At 45.8% G+C, this 16,076-nt stretch overlaps 1 pseudogene; it reads left to right on the plus strand.

Moving 5' to 3' along the window:
• Positions 1-16,076, plus strand: part of LOC102861159 — a 33,420-nt pseudogene that overhangs the window by 10,335 nt on the left and 7,009 nt on the right.

Raw genomic sequence — 16,076 nt, forward strand, 5'->3', positions numbered from 1 at the left:
GAAGGAAGGAAGGAAGGAAGGAAGGAAGGAAGGAAGGAAGGAAGGAAGAAAGGAAGGAAAGAAAGAATGAATCTATCTCTCTGGTGGCCTAGTGGCAAAAAGTTGCACTGCAATCCCAATGGTACATGGTTCAAGGCCACTCGCTGCTCAGCAGGAGAAAGATGGGCAGTCTCCTCCTGTGCCTCTGAAAACCAGCCAGGGGGTCAGCTCTTGGTCAGTTCTGACTATGACACTTACCTAGGTGTTTTAAAGAACAGAATTTTATTTTCTCTGAGTTCTAGAGACTGGAAGTCCAAATGGGACATTGATCTTGTAGATCCCTTCTCCAGTCCCCTCCCCCAGCTTCCTGTGGTCACTTACAGTCAGTCCCTGGCTCCCTGGCTGGCATGGACGCACAAGTGGCTGGATGTCCATCATCACGGAGCATTGTCTTCTCTCACTTATCTCTCTGTGTTCCTTTTGTAAGACACCACCGATAAGCATCGAAACTCGACCTAACCCGAGAGCACCTGTGGACAAGAACTCCCCAGGAAGGTTACCTTCACGGACAAGGTCATGAGGATGTCCACACAACCTCTGAAGGATGCGGTTCACTCCCTAGTGTGCCCTTCCAAGCCCCACCCCTCAGTCCAGGATCTTGGACTTTCCTAAGCCACTTCACCATCTGTATCCCAGCTGTGCAGAAGTTATGTTAGAAACAGCTCAGTCTCCGCAAGGTGTTTTACTTGTGCTGAAGGTTGCTTGGACAGGTCTAAGTCTGCACAGCAATCACACTGGTCCACTTGGCTCATCCTGGACACAAAAGCTAAGGCTGCGTCTCACCCTGTTGGTCAAGGTCAAGGGTTTCAACCTCACAGTCTTGTTCCTTCCCACTTTGCTAAGTTGACCTGTCCTTGGAAGGAGGAGGTTTGAAAAGAGGAGACTAGAGCTTGAAGATGTTTAGAATGTCTGTGTTTCAGGGGATGATGGGACACCAGGAACTGCCCTTGGCTGGTTAACAAGAAGAGTTCAAGGACAAGAGTTTCTCTTAGTAATTTCTAGAAAAGGGTTCTTGTTTCAGCTGTAACACCATCTTGTAACTTTTGAAGAGAAGATACCTGTGGGGGGTTTTTTCCTTACAGTTACTATAAACATTAGAGATAAAACCCTTCTCAGCTTGAGAACACTTATCCCAGCGGGTCACTCTCTGAATCAAGGTTAAAGCAATTGAAATAAGTCTTTACCACGAGATCAAAGCCCCAGGCTCAGAAGATATTTTAGGCCAAAAGAAACCTACTACACACAAAAAGATGGGCATCCTGAAAGAAGGGCCCTTGCTGCTGCTCTTAGCCCAGAAAATGACTAGTTCAAAGGGTGACTCTCCCCGAATGAACTCAAACAGCAGGCGGAAGAAGGCGTCCGACATTCCTCCTCAGTGAAGCTATCTTGTCAGGAAGAATCCTTATTTCTTATCTGGAGGGCAGTGTCTGGCCAGCTAACACATGCAGGTTTTAACCGAAGGGTGTGGGAGAGTCTTGCCTTCCTGGTGTTTCTGACTCCCTTTCTTGAACACTTTTCTGCAGAAATGCTGAGTATTAGGTCACAAGTCTACATACCTGCATTTTGCAGGTGTGGCTATGCAGAACCCCTCCCGGCTCCTGTGACGAATTCAGCTGCAGAAGTCTTGGTGCAGCCAAGGGAGCTCCCACCAGGAAGATCAACCGACCCTGGATGGAGCTGAAGAAGCTGTTCAAGTGACGCTGTGTGCTGGACCAGGAGCAGCGACTGAAGCGCTGGGTGCTCAGGGCTGTGACTGACAGAGGACTGACCATCCGGCACCACCTCAAGAAGCCCTCATCCAGTGCCCGTGCCAACACTTCCCTGTCCGGGAAAGAGTGGAGGACGCTCCTCCAGAAAATCGAGTTCGCCCATCTGGAGAAAACAGCAGTGGCCGTGGAAACCCCCAGAGCCATCCAGGCCTAATGACAAATGTCGAAAGATAAAAGCCCCCCAGGATGTAGACACGGAGGACCTTGAAGGCGAGTGTTAACTCTCTCACCTCTTCCACCCAAAGAGTTCCACTGGCGCCAGCAGGCAGAGCTTCCGTGGCCTTTGGAGGACAGCACTGACCCTTTGCACCCCCGTTCCTCTTCCATAATGGCCTGGGCTGGCCTTTCCTGGAGGGAGGTCTTGGGAGGGCAGAGGGCAGAGGAGACAGACTGGAGAGGGAGTTCTCTAGGGGTCAGTTCCGTTTGCATTAAAGCCCTGGGGTTCCGGCCACAAGGATCCCAATCATTCGGGGATGACCAGAAGATAGAGGTGCAAACCCACCAGCTGCTCTGAGGATTCACCACTTCAGAAAGCCCACGGGCAGTTCCACCGTGTCAGCGTCACCGTGAGCCACAGTCCACCCAAAGACAGCGGATCTGGTTTGGGGATTGACTTAACAAATCATCTCCAGGTGACCTTGGCATCACCTTGGCTTCTCTCCTAATCACTGTACCAAGTGACCACCACGTGTCCAGTCACCACTTCTCAGAAGCCCCCTGACCCAGGCCGTGGTCTTCTCAATAGCTTGAATCAGACAGCTAGACAATGGCGAGGGGTGACAGAAGAATCGATGCCTTTGAGTTGTGGTGCTGGAAATGAGTACTGAACATATCATGGACCGCAAAGAGAACAAACAGGTCTGTCCTGAAGAGGGTGAAACCAAGTCCCTCCTTGAAGGCAAGGATTTGGAAACTCCATCTCACCCACTTTGGGCATGTTGTCAGGAGGTACCAATCCTTGGAGAAGGACATCATGCCCAGAAAGGCAGAGAGTCCGTACAGGAGAGGAAGACCCCGGGTGAGAAGGATTGAGATGGTGACTGTGGCAATGGGGTCAGGTGTGTCAGAGATGGTGAGTTTGGCTCAGGATAGAGCAGGGTGCAGACCTATTGTTCTTAGGGTCACGGTGAGTCGTAGTTGACTCTACTGAACATAACGCAACAACAAGAAGTAGTTAGCAAGTGTCTGTGCACGAAATGCCACTCCAGACTCTCAGTGGCCCAGCTTGAGAAGTGCTACTTCCAGCACTAAAAATCAGTTCTCCTCAGAAGACCTTCAAGGAACAGATGCAGTGAAAACACAAATAAACCCACATCCAGTCCAGCACTAAGTGCACGTGCCTCGTGGAGAGTGGACAGACAGGCCCGCCCACGCCTGTCATAGGAGCCCAGCCACGGGGCGGGGAAAAGCCGCAGAGTGCAAGCCCCACCCTCTGCCAGCAGCCACTGTGGAAGCGGGGGAGAATGAGGATCTTCCTGCACGTCTTTAAAGTGCGGAGAAAGACGGAGTCCACACTGTCTTCATTCTCCAGCTCCATTGTAGCAGAGACACCACAAGGGGGTGGCTTTGTAAAACAGAGCTCTATTTGCTCGCAGTTCAGCCAGCTGGAAGTCCAGTGCTCTCTCAGGCCTGGAAGAAAGCCCTGGCTCCTTCCGCACCCCACACATCCCACACTCCCTGGAGATCTCCGTGTGTCTTGGTCTTTTCTGGTGTTGAGAAACTTACCAGGATAAAAAACAATCCAAACGGCACGCTGCACTCTACAGACACACCCCAGGGAACTGTGTGGACTGAGGGTGTGACGTTTATTCCACCTTGAACCCTTCTACAGAATGGTTTATCCGACTACGGGGTTATCACACACTTCCCATGTTTCAGAATCACACGGGACACAATTCAATCCCTGACACAGATGGTGCTCAGGGCCCTCCGGTCTACGATTTCAGCGCTGGGTCGTGTGACACAATGTTGAACACAGCATGGACTGGCGTGAGAACAACCAATGAGGGTCCTTAGAAGAAAGGAGGCAGAAACCTCGTCTCATGTACCTTGGACGTGTTGTCAGGAGGGCTGGTGCCTGGAAAGGACAGGTCCCAGCATCCCTGGAAGACTGAGCCGGACGGGGAGAGCTGGATGGAAGACACAGGAAGGCCTCCGCGAAGGGCCTGCAGACGGGCCTGGAGCCTGCTGCTACTGGTCATGTACACAGGCCAGTGCTGGCTCGCAGCTGCCCAGGCCCAGCAGAACGAGACCTGCCCGGTCCTGCTCCGTCTCTGTCAGTGGTACCTGCACCCCCTGTGGCCACTGCTTACTCTGAGTGGCTGTCAGCTGAGGCCCATCTTCCAGGACAGTATAAGCCGGATTCTGCTGTCATCCACAGGGTTTTCGTTGCCTGGTCTTTCCAGGCCTTTCTTCCTAGTCTGCCTTGTAGATAAGATGTCACCATGAAAACAAAGCCACTGAGGACTCCTGTGGATACACCTCTCCTGGTCTGGCCCGTCCCCGACACTATTTAGATTTGCCCTGAACTCACAGTTCCCAAGGGCTTTTCTGGACCTCTGGCCAGAAATGGAGCTTCCAGCCCTGGTAGGAGCTCTCTGCAGCGAGAGATTCCTAAGCGTCAGTGAAGAGTGTTCAGTACCAAGCTCCTCACGGACCGAGACGAACCAGAGAGGGGGACAGGCCAGAAAGCCAAGACCAGGGCCCTGGAGCCAGCTACAGTGACCCTGTAGTGCACAGCAGGTCTGCTCTATGGGGTGTCCATGCAGGCTAGACTGCAGACACGGTGTGGGGAGGACGGAGGAGACCTTGCACCCACAAGGACAGGGACAGTGGGGAGGGAGGGGGGATGGGCAGCCAAGCTGAGTCTTCCTTTTGAGATGAGCGAATGAAGTCCCAGCAGACTTTAGAGGGATCCCGGGAAAGGGCCCACGTGAGCTTCCCTCACGCCCCACGTCCTCCCTCCTGCAAGTCTGAGTGGGCATGTGAGTCATTTCAGGCTGTTTCTGCCTTCTCTCCCCAGACTTCAATTATACCACCTGCAGCATCACATGGAAGGGGAATTGCCATCAATTTCTTAAATAAATCCATGCAAAATACATTCAGACCCAAAGGACCCAAGCAACAAAACCATTTCTCTCAGCCAGGAAATCTAATACTGACAACCAAAGTGCTTTACAATGGGGTCTATTTTCCAGAGAATTTACTCACATTCTCACGTCCACCAGCCACTGAACAGGACAATAAGGAACCCACAGCTCCTGTGCTGGTCCCACTTGTCATGTGAGAACACAGCAGACACGCAGGAGACATGGCTTTATCCACCATGGCCACCAAGCAGAAGTCACCCCAGAGCCAAGCCTTAGTGTCGGTTTCCAGAACGAGGTGCTGGGGTCCATTCACCAGTGGCCCCAACTCTTCACTCCTGGTGCCCTCATTCTCTTCCAGGTAATCAGTGTTGTGGATTGAACTGTGTCCCCAAAAACATGTGTGGTGAAGCCTACTCCCATACCGGTGGATGGTACCCCACTAGGGAAGAGGGGTTATAACAATAAGGTCATACCAATGAAGAAAAACAGACTGCCATCGCCAGGTGAAGAAAACAAAAATTCTCACCACTGGGCCACTAGGTAACATCAAGACAGATGGATAAAATACTATTAGGATTCCATCTTACTTGGATCCACAAGCAATCCTCTCGGCACCAGCAGTAAGGAAATGCATTTCGCTGGGAAAGTCTGCAGGAAAGTGACTTCTCCATATCATTGCGGAGCAATGATATCAGGCTAGGATTCTGAAGCTCCATCTCACATTTTGGGGGCACATGGCCTGGAGAGACCAGCGGCTGGAGAAGAACATCATGCTTGGAAGGGTGGAGGGACCGCACAAGAAAGGAAGACCCCGGATGAGATGGATTATATTTTCTCAATACAACACATCTTTTGATTTCTTAACTGTTACTATTATGAGTGTTGCTTGTGGACTCTAGTAAAATGAAATCCTGCAAAACTTCAATATTACCATCACCTTAAATATGGATTGAAGCTCAACATCAAGAAAACAAAGATTCTCACCACTGGGCCAATTGGCAACATCATGATGGATGGTGAAGAGATTAAGATTAACAGAGTTCGTTTGCTTGGCTCCATAGTCAACACTCTTGGTATCAGAAGCCAGGAAATCATAAGACGAATTGCATTGGGGAAGTTTGCTGTCAGGGACCTCTCAGAGTACTGAAGAGCAACGATATCAGTCTAGAGACTAAGGTGCACCTGATCCAGGCCATTGTTGTTGTTATGTGCCATCAAGTCACCTATGACCCATAGCAATCTGAACCCAGTAGCTCTGAACCTTGCCCTGTCCTAAGCCAGTCTCACTAATTCTGACACACCAACCTCCATTGCCCCAGTCACTGTATCCATCCATCTCATCCAAGGTCTTCCTCTCCTGCGCTGTCCCTTCACCCTTCTAAGCATGATATCCTTCTCCAAGGACCGATGTCTCCTGGCTACATACCCAATGTGTGTAAGATGGAACTTAAAAATCCTAGCCTCCTAAGTGAAGTATCTCAGTCACAAAAGGACAAATACTGCATAGTGCCACTGTTGTAAAACAGAACTGACACTGGGGTTGGGGGGAGACTGTGAAAGATGGGATAAATTATGTATACTGCTTGAAACAAATGAGGAAGAGAACTGTTTAAAAAGGACATATGATTAAGTATTATTTTCATGACAGGAGTCCAGAACAAAGGCTGCATAGTGGAGTGGACTTGAGGGGAGGGATTGTATAACAATGAAAGAATTTTTCTTTTACTTTTCAAAGAGAAGAGCGACCTGGGAAGGTTGGGAAGGGAGGAAATTGCAACAATGAATGAATAGAAATCCAAAGTCTCTGTAAACTTTCATTAAAATTAATAAAAAATTTTAAAAAAAATCCTAGCCTCCAAGGAGAAACTTGGTTTCACCCTCTCCAAGAAAGACATGTTTGTTTTCTTGGCAGTCCATGGTATGTACAAGACTCTTCTCCAGCACCACAATTCAAAGGCATCGATTCTTCTTGTGTCATCCTTAGTCATTGTCCAGCTCTCTGATGCATAGCAAGTAATGGCAAAAACTATGGCCTGGATTAGGCACACCTTAGTCTCGAGACTGAATTCTTGCTTTTCAGCACTCTGGAGAGGTCCATGACAGTAGATTTTTCCCAACACAATTCATCTTTTGTGTTCCTGACTGCTGGTGTTAAGAGTGTTGATTGTGGAGCCGAGCAAGCCGCAATTGTTAGCAACCTCAATCTCTTCTCCATCTATTATAATCCATCCAATTGGCCCAGTGGGGAGAATCGTTGTCTCCTTGATGTTAAGCTTCAACCCATACTGAAGACTACAGTCCTTGACCTTCTACACCAAGCACTACAGGTCTTCTTCAGTTTCAGCAAGCAAGGTTGTGTCATATGCATAAAGAAGGTTGTTGATGAGTCTACCTTCGATCCTGATGCCACTTTCCTCCTCATAAAGCCCTGCTTCCTAAATTATCTGTTCTGTGCTTCATTGACTATGCAAAGGCTTTTGACTGTGTAGATCACAACAAGCTGTGGCTGACTCTGAGAAGAATGGGAATCCCAGAACACTTGATTGTGCTAATGTGAAACCTATACTTGGACCAAGAGGCAGTTGTCAGAACAGAGCAAGGAGACACTGGATGGTTCAAAATCAAGAAGGGGGTTCATCAGGGATGTTTCTGTCTCCATACCTTTTCAATCTGTATGCAGAACAGATCATCCGAGACGCTGGGCTGTACGAGGAGGAATGTGGCATCAGGATTGGTGGAAGAATCATCAACAACCTGCCTTATGCAGATGACACAACACTGCTTGCTGAAACTGAGGAGGACCTGAAGCACTTGCTGCAGAAGATCAAGGACTGCAACCTCCTATATGGATTGAAGCTCAACGTCAAGAAAACAAAGATTCTCACCATTGGGCCAATTGGCAGCATCAGTATGGATGGTGAAGAGATTGAGATAGTTAACAGTGTTAGTTTACTTGGCTCCACATCCAACACTCTTGGGAACAGCAGCCAGGAAATCAGGAGACAAATTGCATTGGGAAAGTCAGCTGTAAGGGACCTCTCAAGAGTACTGAAGAGCAACAACATCAGACTGGAGACTAAGGTGCGCCTGATCTGGGCTATAGTCTTCGCAATTACGTGCTATATGCATCAGAGAGTTGGACAGTGAATAGGGTTGATAGAAAGAGAATGGATGACTTTGAGCTGTGGTGCTGGAGAAGAGTGCTGAATATACCATGTACTGCTAGGAGAACAAACAGGTTTGCCCTGGAGAGGGTGAAGCCAAAGTGTTCCCTGGAGTCAAGAATTCTGAAGCTTCATCTGACATATTTTGGGCATGTTGCAAGGAGGGACTGGTCCTTGGAGAGGGACATCATGTTTGGCAGAGTGGAGGGGTGGCGAAGGAGAGGAAGACCTTCAATGAGATGGATCGATTCTGTGACTGGTGTGGTGGGAATAAGTGTGTTTGAGATGGCTAGGTTGGCACAGGATAGAAGAGTGTTTAGAGCTCTTGTACATAGAGTCACTATGAGTTGCAAGCGACTCAATGGCACATAACAACAACAACAATCACTAATATCACACGCAAGTAAAATAATCCTGAAGATTGTCCAAAAACAGCTGAAACAGCACATCAACAAGGAACTGCCAGAAATTCAAGCTGAATTTAGAAGAGACTAAGGTACCAGAGATATTGTTGATGTCTGATGGGTTTTGGCCGAAAGCAGAGAATATCATAAGTACATCTCTTCATGTTTTATTGACTGTGCAAAGGCATTTGACTGTGTGGATCACAATAAATTGTGGCTAACATCTAGAAAAATGGGAAATTCAGGACACTTAATTGCACTTGTGCATAACCTAGTCCTAGACCAAGAAGCTGTTGTGCAAACAGAGCAAGGGAAGACTACATGATTTAAAACCAAGAAAGGTGTGTGTCAGAGCTCTGTCCTTTCTCTAGTCGTCCTCAGTCTGCATGCTGAGCAAATCATTCGAGAGGCTGGTCTCTTGAAGAGAATGTGTCACTCTGCACCCCAACAGAGTGAACTAGAGACCACACAAGATGGAGCTGTGGTTCACAGCAGCCTGGAAAGGCAGCGCTGTGCTCTAGGATTCAACACCAGGCAAGAGCCGCCTCCTGACCACCCCCAGAGGAAACAGTCAATAGAGGTGTATCTAAAGTATGGTGGGTGTGCCCACGCCCTGGGCACCGTGTGAAGGTGAGCACCACAGAGGTCCTCCTAGTGTCTGTGACAGTTTCCACCGTCAGCTGTGAGGTACCACAGAGCGAGGTCAAGGATTCTCCACCACTGAGAGGCCCAGGAAGGCTGGGTGAACTTGAAAGAAATGGAAAACAGTGACTCTGAACCCGACCTGGACCAACGTCCATCAGGGAAATCAAGGACGATAAGGCTGCAATTGTTGTATCATGCCATCACATGTTACGTAAAAGATTAACCAGTGTAACTTGTATTTTTTTTTTTTGGCTGATATTGTTTTAATCGTTTTTGGTCAAACATTCTTCTAAGTGGTACAGCACTGGTATGTCCATTTGCTGTACAAACGAAACTCATGGTTGCTGTGATGCTAAACACTGTGACACGGATGTGTCAAATGCAATAATGGTTACCCATGGTGGACAGTGTTTGGTGGAGCTCCCCAATTAAAACAAGCTTGGAAGCAGGAGTGGCGTCCACTTCTGAAATAGCTTGCCTCCAGAAACGCTTTGAACTTGGAGAAACAATGAAAGTTATACAAGTGTTCAGGTCTTTCGTTCATAAGGTCACTATGATTCGACGGCACTTAATAACAACAACAATTGTTGTAAAGTTATCTAAAAGGAGATGAGTGTCAGATGTTTGAATAGGGCTCACCATTGGCACTGTTTTCTGTAAACATATCTCTGAGAGTCTAGTCCAGTTAGCAAAGTCCCCAGGGACAGTCCGGGTTAGATGCTCTGAATATTCAGGAAGTGGTAGACTGAGCAACTCAGGCCAGATGGAACCAACATGGACTAGATAAGAACCGGTGCTCTGAATATTCAGGAAGTGGTAGACTGAGCAACTCAGGCCAGATGGAACCAACATGGACTAGATAAGAACCGGCCAGAGAGACAGGACCCACACGGAAGCCGGCCCTGTGAACACGGGATGTGCTTTGACCCCTCTCACTAGCCTTCCTATCTGTTCACAGACACTCGACACTTGTTTACAATGTTATCTGGGCTATTGTTGTTCTTTCTTGTTGTTGTATGTTATATGGGTCAGAGCTGGCCCACAGCTGACCGTCCAGTGGGTTTTCCGCGGCAGTGGACCACACAGGAGACTGCTCATCCTTCTCCTGTGAGCACCTGGTGGATTCAGACACAACCTTTGATCTGGCAACGAGTTCCTCACCGCTGAGCGACCCGAGCTCCCCCCATCAGGGCGAAGAGGCATTAAAAGATCAAGAAACAGTACCTAGCCTCAGAGGACTAACAGCGGCTCAGAAATCAATCCTAAAACGCAGGAAAGGAAAGTGTAAAAAGAACAGGTGCAGTCAAATCAGTACATGATAGGTTTTCCAACTTTGTAGCTTTGACAGCTCAGTGGTTATCTTTATTTAAATTGCCTTTCTCAGATTGTTAATAAGGAGTATAATAAATGTAATTAAGTGCACTAGAACGTAAAGAAACTAAACCAAATGGAAGAAATGATGAAGTGGGAGAGCTGGACAGAACATTTCAAAGGGCAGCTCAACAAGACAAAGCATTATCATGAAATGTGGAAGGACCAGGAGTCAGAAATCAAAAGGGAAGCTTGTGCTCTGTCTTCCTCAAGTTGACACAGTTGGAAAAACTGGAGAAAGTTTAAGCCTCAAGTTTCCATAATAGAGGATTCAGTTATAGAGGGACAAAATACTGGATGATGCAGGAAGCCTCAAGGAAGATGAGGAGAATATAGTCCCAGAACCAAAAGGAAATGTCAGGCGCTCATTTCAGGAGGCGAGATATGATAAAGGACCAGTGGCACCAAAAATGAATTCCAAACCGCACCAAAAGCATTGACAATAAAACCAAGCCAGGAGGAACCGACAGGATCCCAACTGAGTATGTCAACCAGCAGATCAGCACTGAAGGGCTCGGGTGAAGCACTTTCAACTGAGTGTATCATAAGAAATTACACATAAGGTTGAGAAGAGCTGGAATCCCAGACACTTGACTATGCTCGCACAGAACCTAAAAGTACAGACCAAAACCCAGTGATCTACACAGAGCAAGCGAATGTTGCATGTTTTAAAATTAGGAAAAGCAATATGATGTGTAAACTTTGACTCAAATTACAATAAACTCAACAACTGAACAAAAAGTAAAATTAGGAATCTATATCAAGATCTGGGGTTCCGTCTGCTGGCCTGGAGGCTCCCGTGCACGGCTCCATTCTAGAAAGTGGTTTCTCGCATCTTGATGAAAGTCATGTAAGGAAATTTTGGGATTTGTGTTGGTGTGTGTTTAGTTTGTGTTAGTTGTCTTTCCGTAGGGCCTGCAGCCCTCAGGCCAAATTTATTAATGTTAGATTTAACATTCTGTAAGTGGTATAGCAGTTTGTCTATTTGCTGTACTGAATAACTTGGAGTTACTGTGAAGGACAGTGTTTGGAGGAGTTTCCAGATTGATTCTGGTTTGGAAGCAGAAGTGGCATCCATTTCCTAAACCAGATGCCTCTGGAAACTCTATAAACGTAAAGAAATGATGTTCATTAAGTACAGAGTTCAGGTCTTTTGTTCATAGGGTTGCTATGAGTCATAGTCGACCTGACGACAATTAACCACTGCTAAGTGGGACTAGTGTTGTTATATTTTGGAGGGACATTCTTCTCCTTTGTACATCACTCTTTGTCAATGTGCTGTACTGAGGTTATCTGGGTTTGCAGTGATGCTGAACCTTGGGCCAGTGCAGTGTGAAATGCCATAATGGTTTCTCCAAAGAGGACAGTGTTTGGTGGAGCTCCCAGTTGTAAAACAAGTTTGGAAGCAGTAGTGACATCCACTTGCTAAACCACACGCCTCTGGAAACTCTATGAACTCGGAGAAACGGTGATAGCTATGGAACGGCATTAGGTCTTTTGTGCATGGAGTCACAATGAGACGTACTCGACTCAAAGGCAATCAACAACAACAACAATATCAACATTCCATCCTCTCATCGTCTTTATTCAGTCTATACACTGAGCAAATGACCGTTTTCATTGTTGTCAAGCAGGTGTACAGCTTCTCGTTTGTAGCCCAAAGGCGTTTTGCTGCAGAGCACTGTTAACGGGGCTTTACAGCACACCCCGGGGACAGACCTGAGGAAAGAGGCATTTTACTGATTGCTGTTGTTGGATGCCTTGGTCTCCTCCAACCCACAGTAACCCTGAGTACAACCGAAGGAACCTCTGCCCAGCACTGACCGTGCTCACAGTCTGCTGTGCGGGAGCCCCTGCAGGAGCCACTACTGGTCAACCTCACCGGAGGTCTCCCTCTGTTTCGCTGATGGAGACTCCACTCGTGCAAACGTAACATCCTTCTTCAGGGACTGCCTCCCTGAGAATGCACAAGTACATGAGACCACGTCTCACCAGCATCTTCTAAGGCCTGTTCCGGGTGTACTTCTTCCACGACACACTCGTTCTTTTGACAGTAGTCCACAGTATATCCCATATTCTTTTTGCTTAATTTTTTCTATTTTTTTTCCATTCATTCATTGTGGCACATTTTCCTCCCTGCACACACCTCACCCCTAGTTCGCTTTCTCTTTGAAAAAAGAAAAAAAATTGTTACACAAGCCCCCCCCCCCGACAGTTCACTTTACTATGCAGCTCTTATTCTGGACTCATGCCATGCAAATAACACCCAATCATATATTCCTTTTTCTTTTCCATTTTATTTTATTAATTTCAATGGACATTTACAGAGATTTTGGATTTTCATTCATTCATTGTTGCACTTTTTTCTTTACCCCCCTCCCCCCCGTTCGCTCATGTATTCTTTTAAACAGTTCTCTCCCTCATCTATTTCAATGCAGTATACATTATTTATCCCCTTTTTTCTTAGTTTCCCCTCAACCCCATGTCAGTCCTGTTTTATAACAGTGGCACTATGCAGTATTTGTCCTTTTGTGACTGAGATATTTCACTCAGCATAATGTCCTCTAGGGCCACTCATTTTATATTTTATGAGTTCTTTGTTTTTCAATACTGCGTAGTATTCCATTGTGTGAATATACCACAGCGTCTCTATCCATTTGTCTGTTGATGGGCACTTGGGTTGTTTCCAACTCTTTGCAATCTTGAACAAAGCAGCAATAAACATGGGTTTGCATATATCTGCTTGGGTGGCAGTTCTGGTTTCTTTAGGGTATATTCCCAGTAGTGGAATTTCTGGGTCAAATGGAATTTCTATTTCCAACTTTTTGAGAAAGCACCATACTGCCTTCCATAGTGGTTGCACCATTTTACACTCCCACCAACAGTGAATATGGGTTCCAGTTTCTCCACAACCTCGCCAGCATTTGTTGTTTGCTGCACTATTGAATTCTGTTATTCTTACTGGAGTGAAATTATATCTCATAGTTGTTTTTATTTACAACTCTATTAGAGCTAGAGTTTTTGGACATTTCTTTATGTGTTTGTTTGCCATCTGAATGTCTTCTTTGGTGAGTGTCTGTTCCTATACTGTGCCCATTTTTCAATTGGGTTGTTTACCTTTATCTTGTGGTGGTGCTCTAGTATTCTATAAATTCTAGATATAAATCCCTTATCAGACATGTTGTTACCTAGTACTTTTTCCCAGTCTGTGGCTTCCCTTTTCACCCTGTTGGAGAAGATTTTTGGATGTACATAGAGATTTGATTCTTAGAAGGTCCCATTCATCTATTTTATCCTCTCCAGATTGTAGGTTTTCCAGGATGCTTGGAAGACTGTTCATGTTGTGAATTAGGGCTTCGAGAGTTCTTCCAAGCTTTTCTCTAATGAAGTGTATACTCCTTGGTTTTAGTCCTAGGTCCATGATCCACTTTGGTTTTGTGTATGCTGTGAGGTGTGGGTCTTGTTTGAGTTTTCTGCAGATGCTTTTCCAATTTTGCCAACACTATTTGTTTTAAAAGCTGTCATTTCCACATTTAACTGATTTCATCTCCTTGTTAAAAAACAGTCGACCAGAGAAGCACGGGACGGCAGGAAGGCGCATGAGACAGTGCTTCCTGTGCTGCTCCCACAGTTATTTGGGGGGGAAAATGCTGTCTAGCTTAACCACGCAGGACTCCTTAACTCAGGTACTTTGGGGGGAAAAACTGCTGTTAGGCTTGAGGCAAGAAGCCACTTCCAGAAGGGAACAACAGGCTTCCTCCTTGCTCATTCAGGTACTTTGGGGGAGGGGAAAATGCTGTCAGGCTTGACCACGTGGGACCTCTAACTCAAGCAACAGGGGTATTCTGGGCACCTCGACGGACGCAAGAAACCACTTCCAGAAGGGAACAACAGGCTTTCTCCTTGCTCATTCAGGTACTTTAGGGAGAAAAAACTGCTGTCAGGCTTGACCATGTGCAACCCCTAACTCAAAAAGAAAAACACCAAGACATCTCATAGTCAAATTCTCCAAATTAAAAGACAAAGATAGGATTCTAAAAGCAGCACGAGAAAAGCAAAGAGTTACCTACAAAGGGGAAACAATTAGATTAAGCTTGGATTTCTCAGCAGAAACCATGTGAGCTAGAAGGAAATGGGACGGCATATACAGAAAGTTGAAAGAAAACAACTGCCAGCCAAAGATCCTATTCCCAGAAAAGCTCTCCATCAAATTTGAAGGAGAAATTGGATTCTTTGCAGAAAAGAAGGACCTTAAGTAATCTGTGAAAACAATATCAAAATTACAAGAAATTTTAAGTGAAGTCCTGCACACAGAGATGCCAAAGGAAAGCGAATGGACCATAGTAACCAGAAACTACAGAAAAGGAAACACAGAAAAATGGCAAAAGTAAAACTTTGCCTGACAATAATCACACTTCATGTGAATGGATTAAAAGCACCAATTATGAGAAAATGAGTAACAGAATAGATTTTTTTAAAAAAAAGTCATCAATATGTTGCCTACAAGAGACACATATAAAAAAAGAAGAGAAAGACAGACTCAAAATCAAAGACTGAAAAAAAATACCAAGCAAATGGCAACCTCAAAAAAAGCAGGAGTGGCAATACTAATCTCTGATAAAATAGATGTCAGAATGAAAACCACCATCGAAGATAAGGAAGGGCATTACATACTGATTAAAGGCACAATAGATCAAGAAGAAATAACCTTGGTCAACATTTATGCACCAAATGATAGACCTGCAAAATACATAAAACAACAGTTAACAGAATTGAAGAGAGAAATAGATAGTACCACAATAGTGGTAGGAGATTTCAATGCACCACTATCACAAAAGGATAGGTCAACTCAAAAGAAAACTCAACAAGGATGCAGAAGAGCTAAACTATACGATCAGCCAACTCAACCTTGTAGATGTATTTAGAGGACTGCACCCAACTAAAACTCAATTCACTTCCTTCTCAATGCACATGGCACTTTTTCCAGAATTGATCCTATATTAGGTCATAAAGCAAGCCTCAACAAATTCAAAAACACTGAAATAATACAAAGTATTTTCTCAGACCACAATATCATAAAATTAGAAACTAACCACAGAAGAGTAAAGCTTACAAGACCATTATGTGGAAACTAAATAACTCTCTGCTAGAACATGATTGGGTTATAAAAGAATTAAAGAATGAAATTTTTAAAAAGTTCCTTGAAACAAATGATAATGAAAATACAACTTACTAAAACCTCTGGGATGCAGCTAAGGCAGTCCTCAGCGGGCAGTTCATAGCAATAGGCTCACATATAAAAAAGGAAAAAAGAAGAAGAATCCATGATCTAACTCAACAACTTCTGCAAATAGAAAAAGATCAACAATCTAATCCTACAGCCTCCAGAAGAAAAGAAATTACAAGGACAAGAGCTGAAAGCAATGAGATGTTGTTGTTGTTGTTAAGTGCTGTCGAGTCGCAGGCGACTCATAGCGACCCTATGAAGGAGAGTCCTTGACACTTGGGTGCCTTTCATCCTCTCTCCAGGTTCATAGGGTTTCCGGAGGCAAGCTATTATGGAAGTGGATGCCACTCCTCCTTCAATGAGATTGT

The sequence above is a fragment of the Elephantulus edwardii genome, unplaced genomic scaffold (genome assembly GCF_000299155.1).
Source record: "Elephantulus edwardii isolate Elephantulus edwardi_28Jun2011 unplaced genomic scaffold, EleEdw1.0 scaffold00274, whole genome shotgun sequence".
Taxonomy (NCBI): Eukaryota; Metazoa; Chordata; class Mammalia; order Macroscelidea; family Macroscelididae; genus Elephantulus; species Elephantulus edwardii.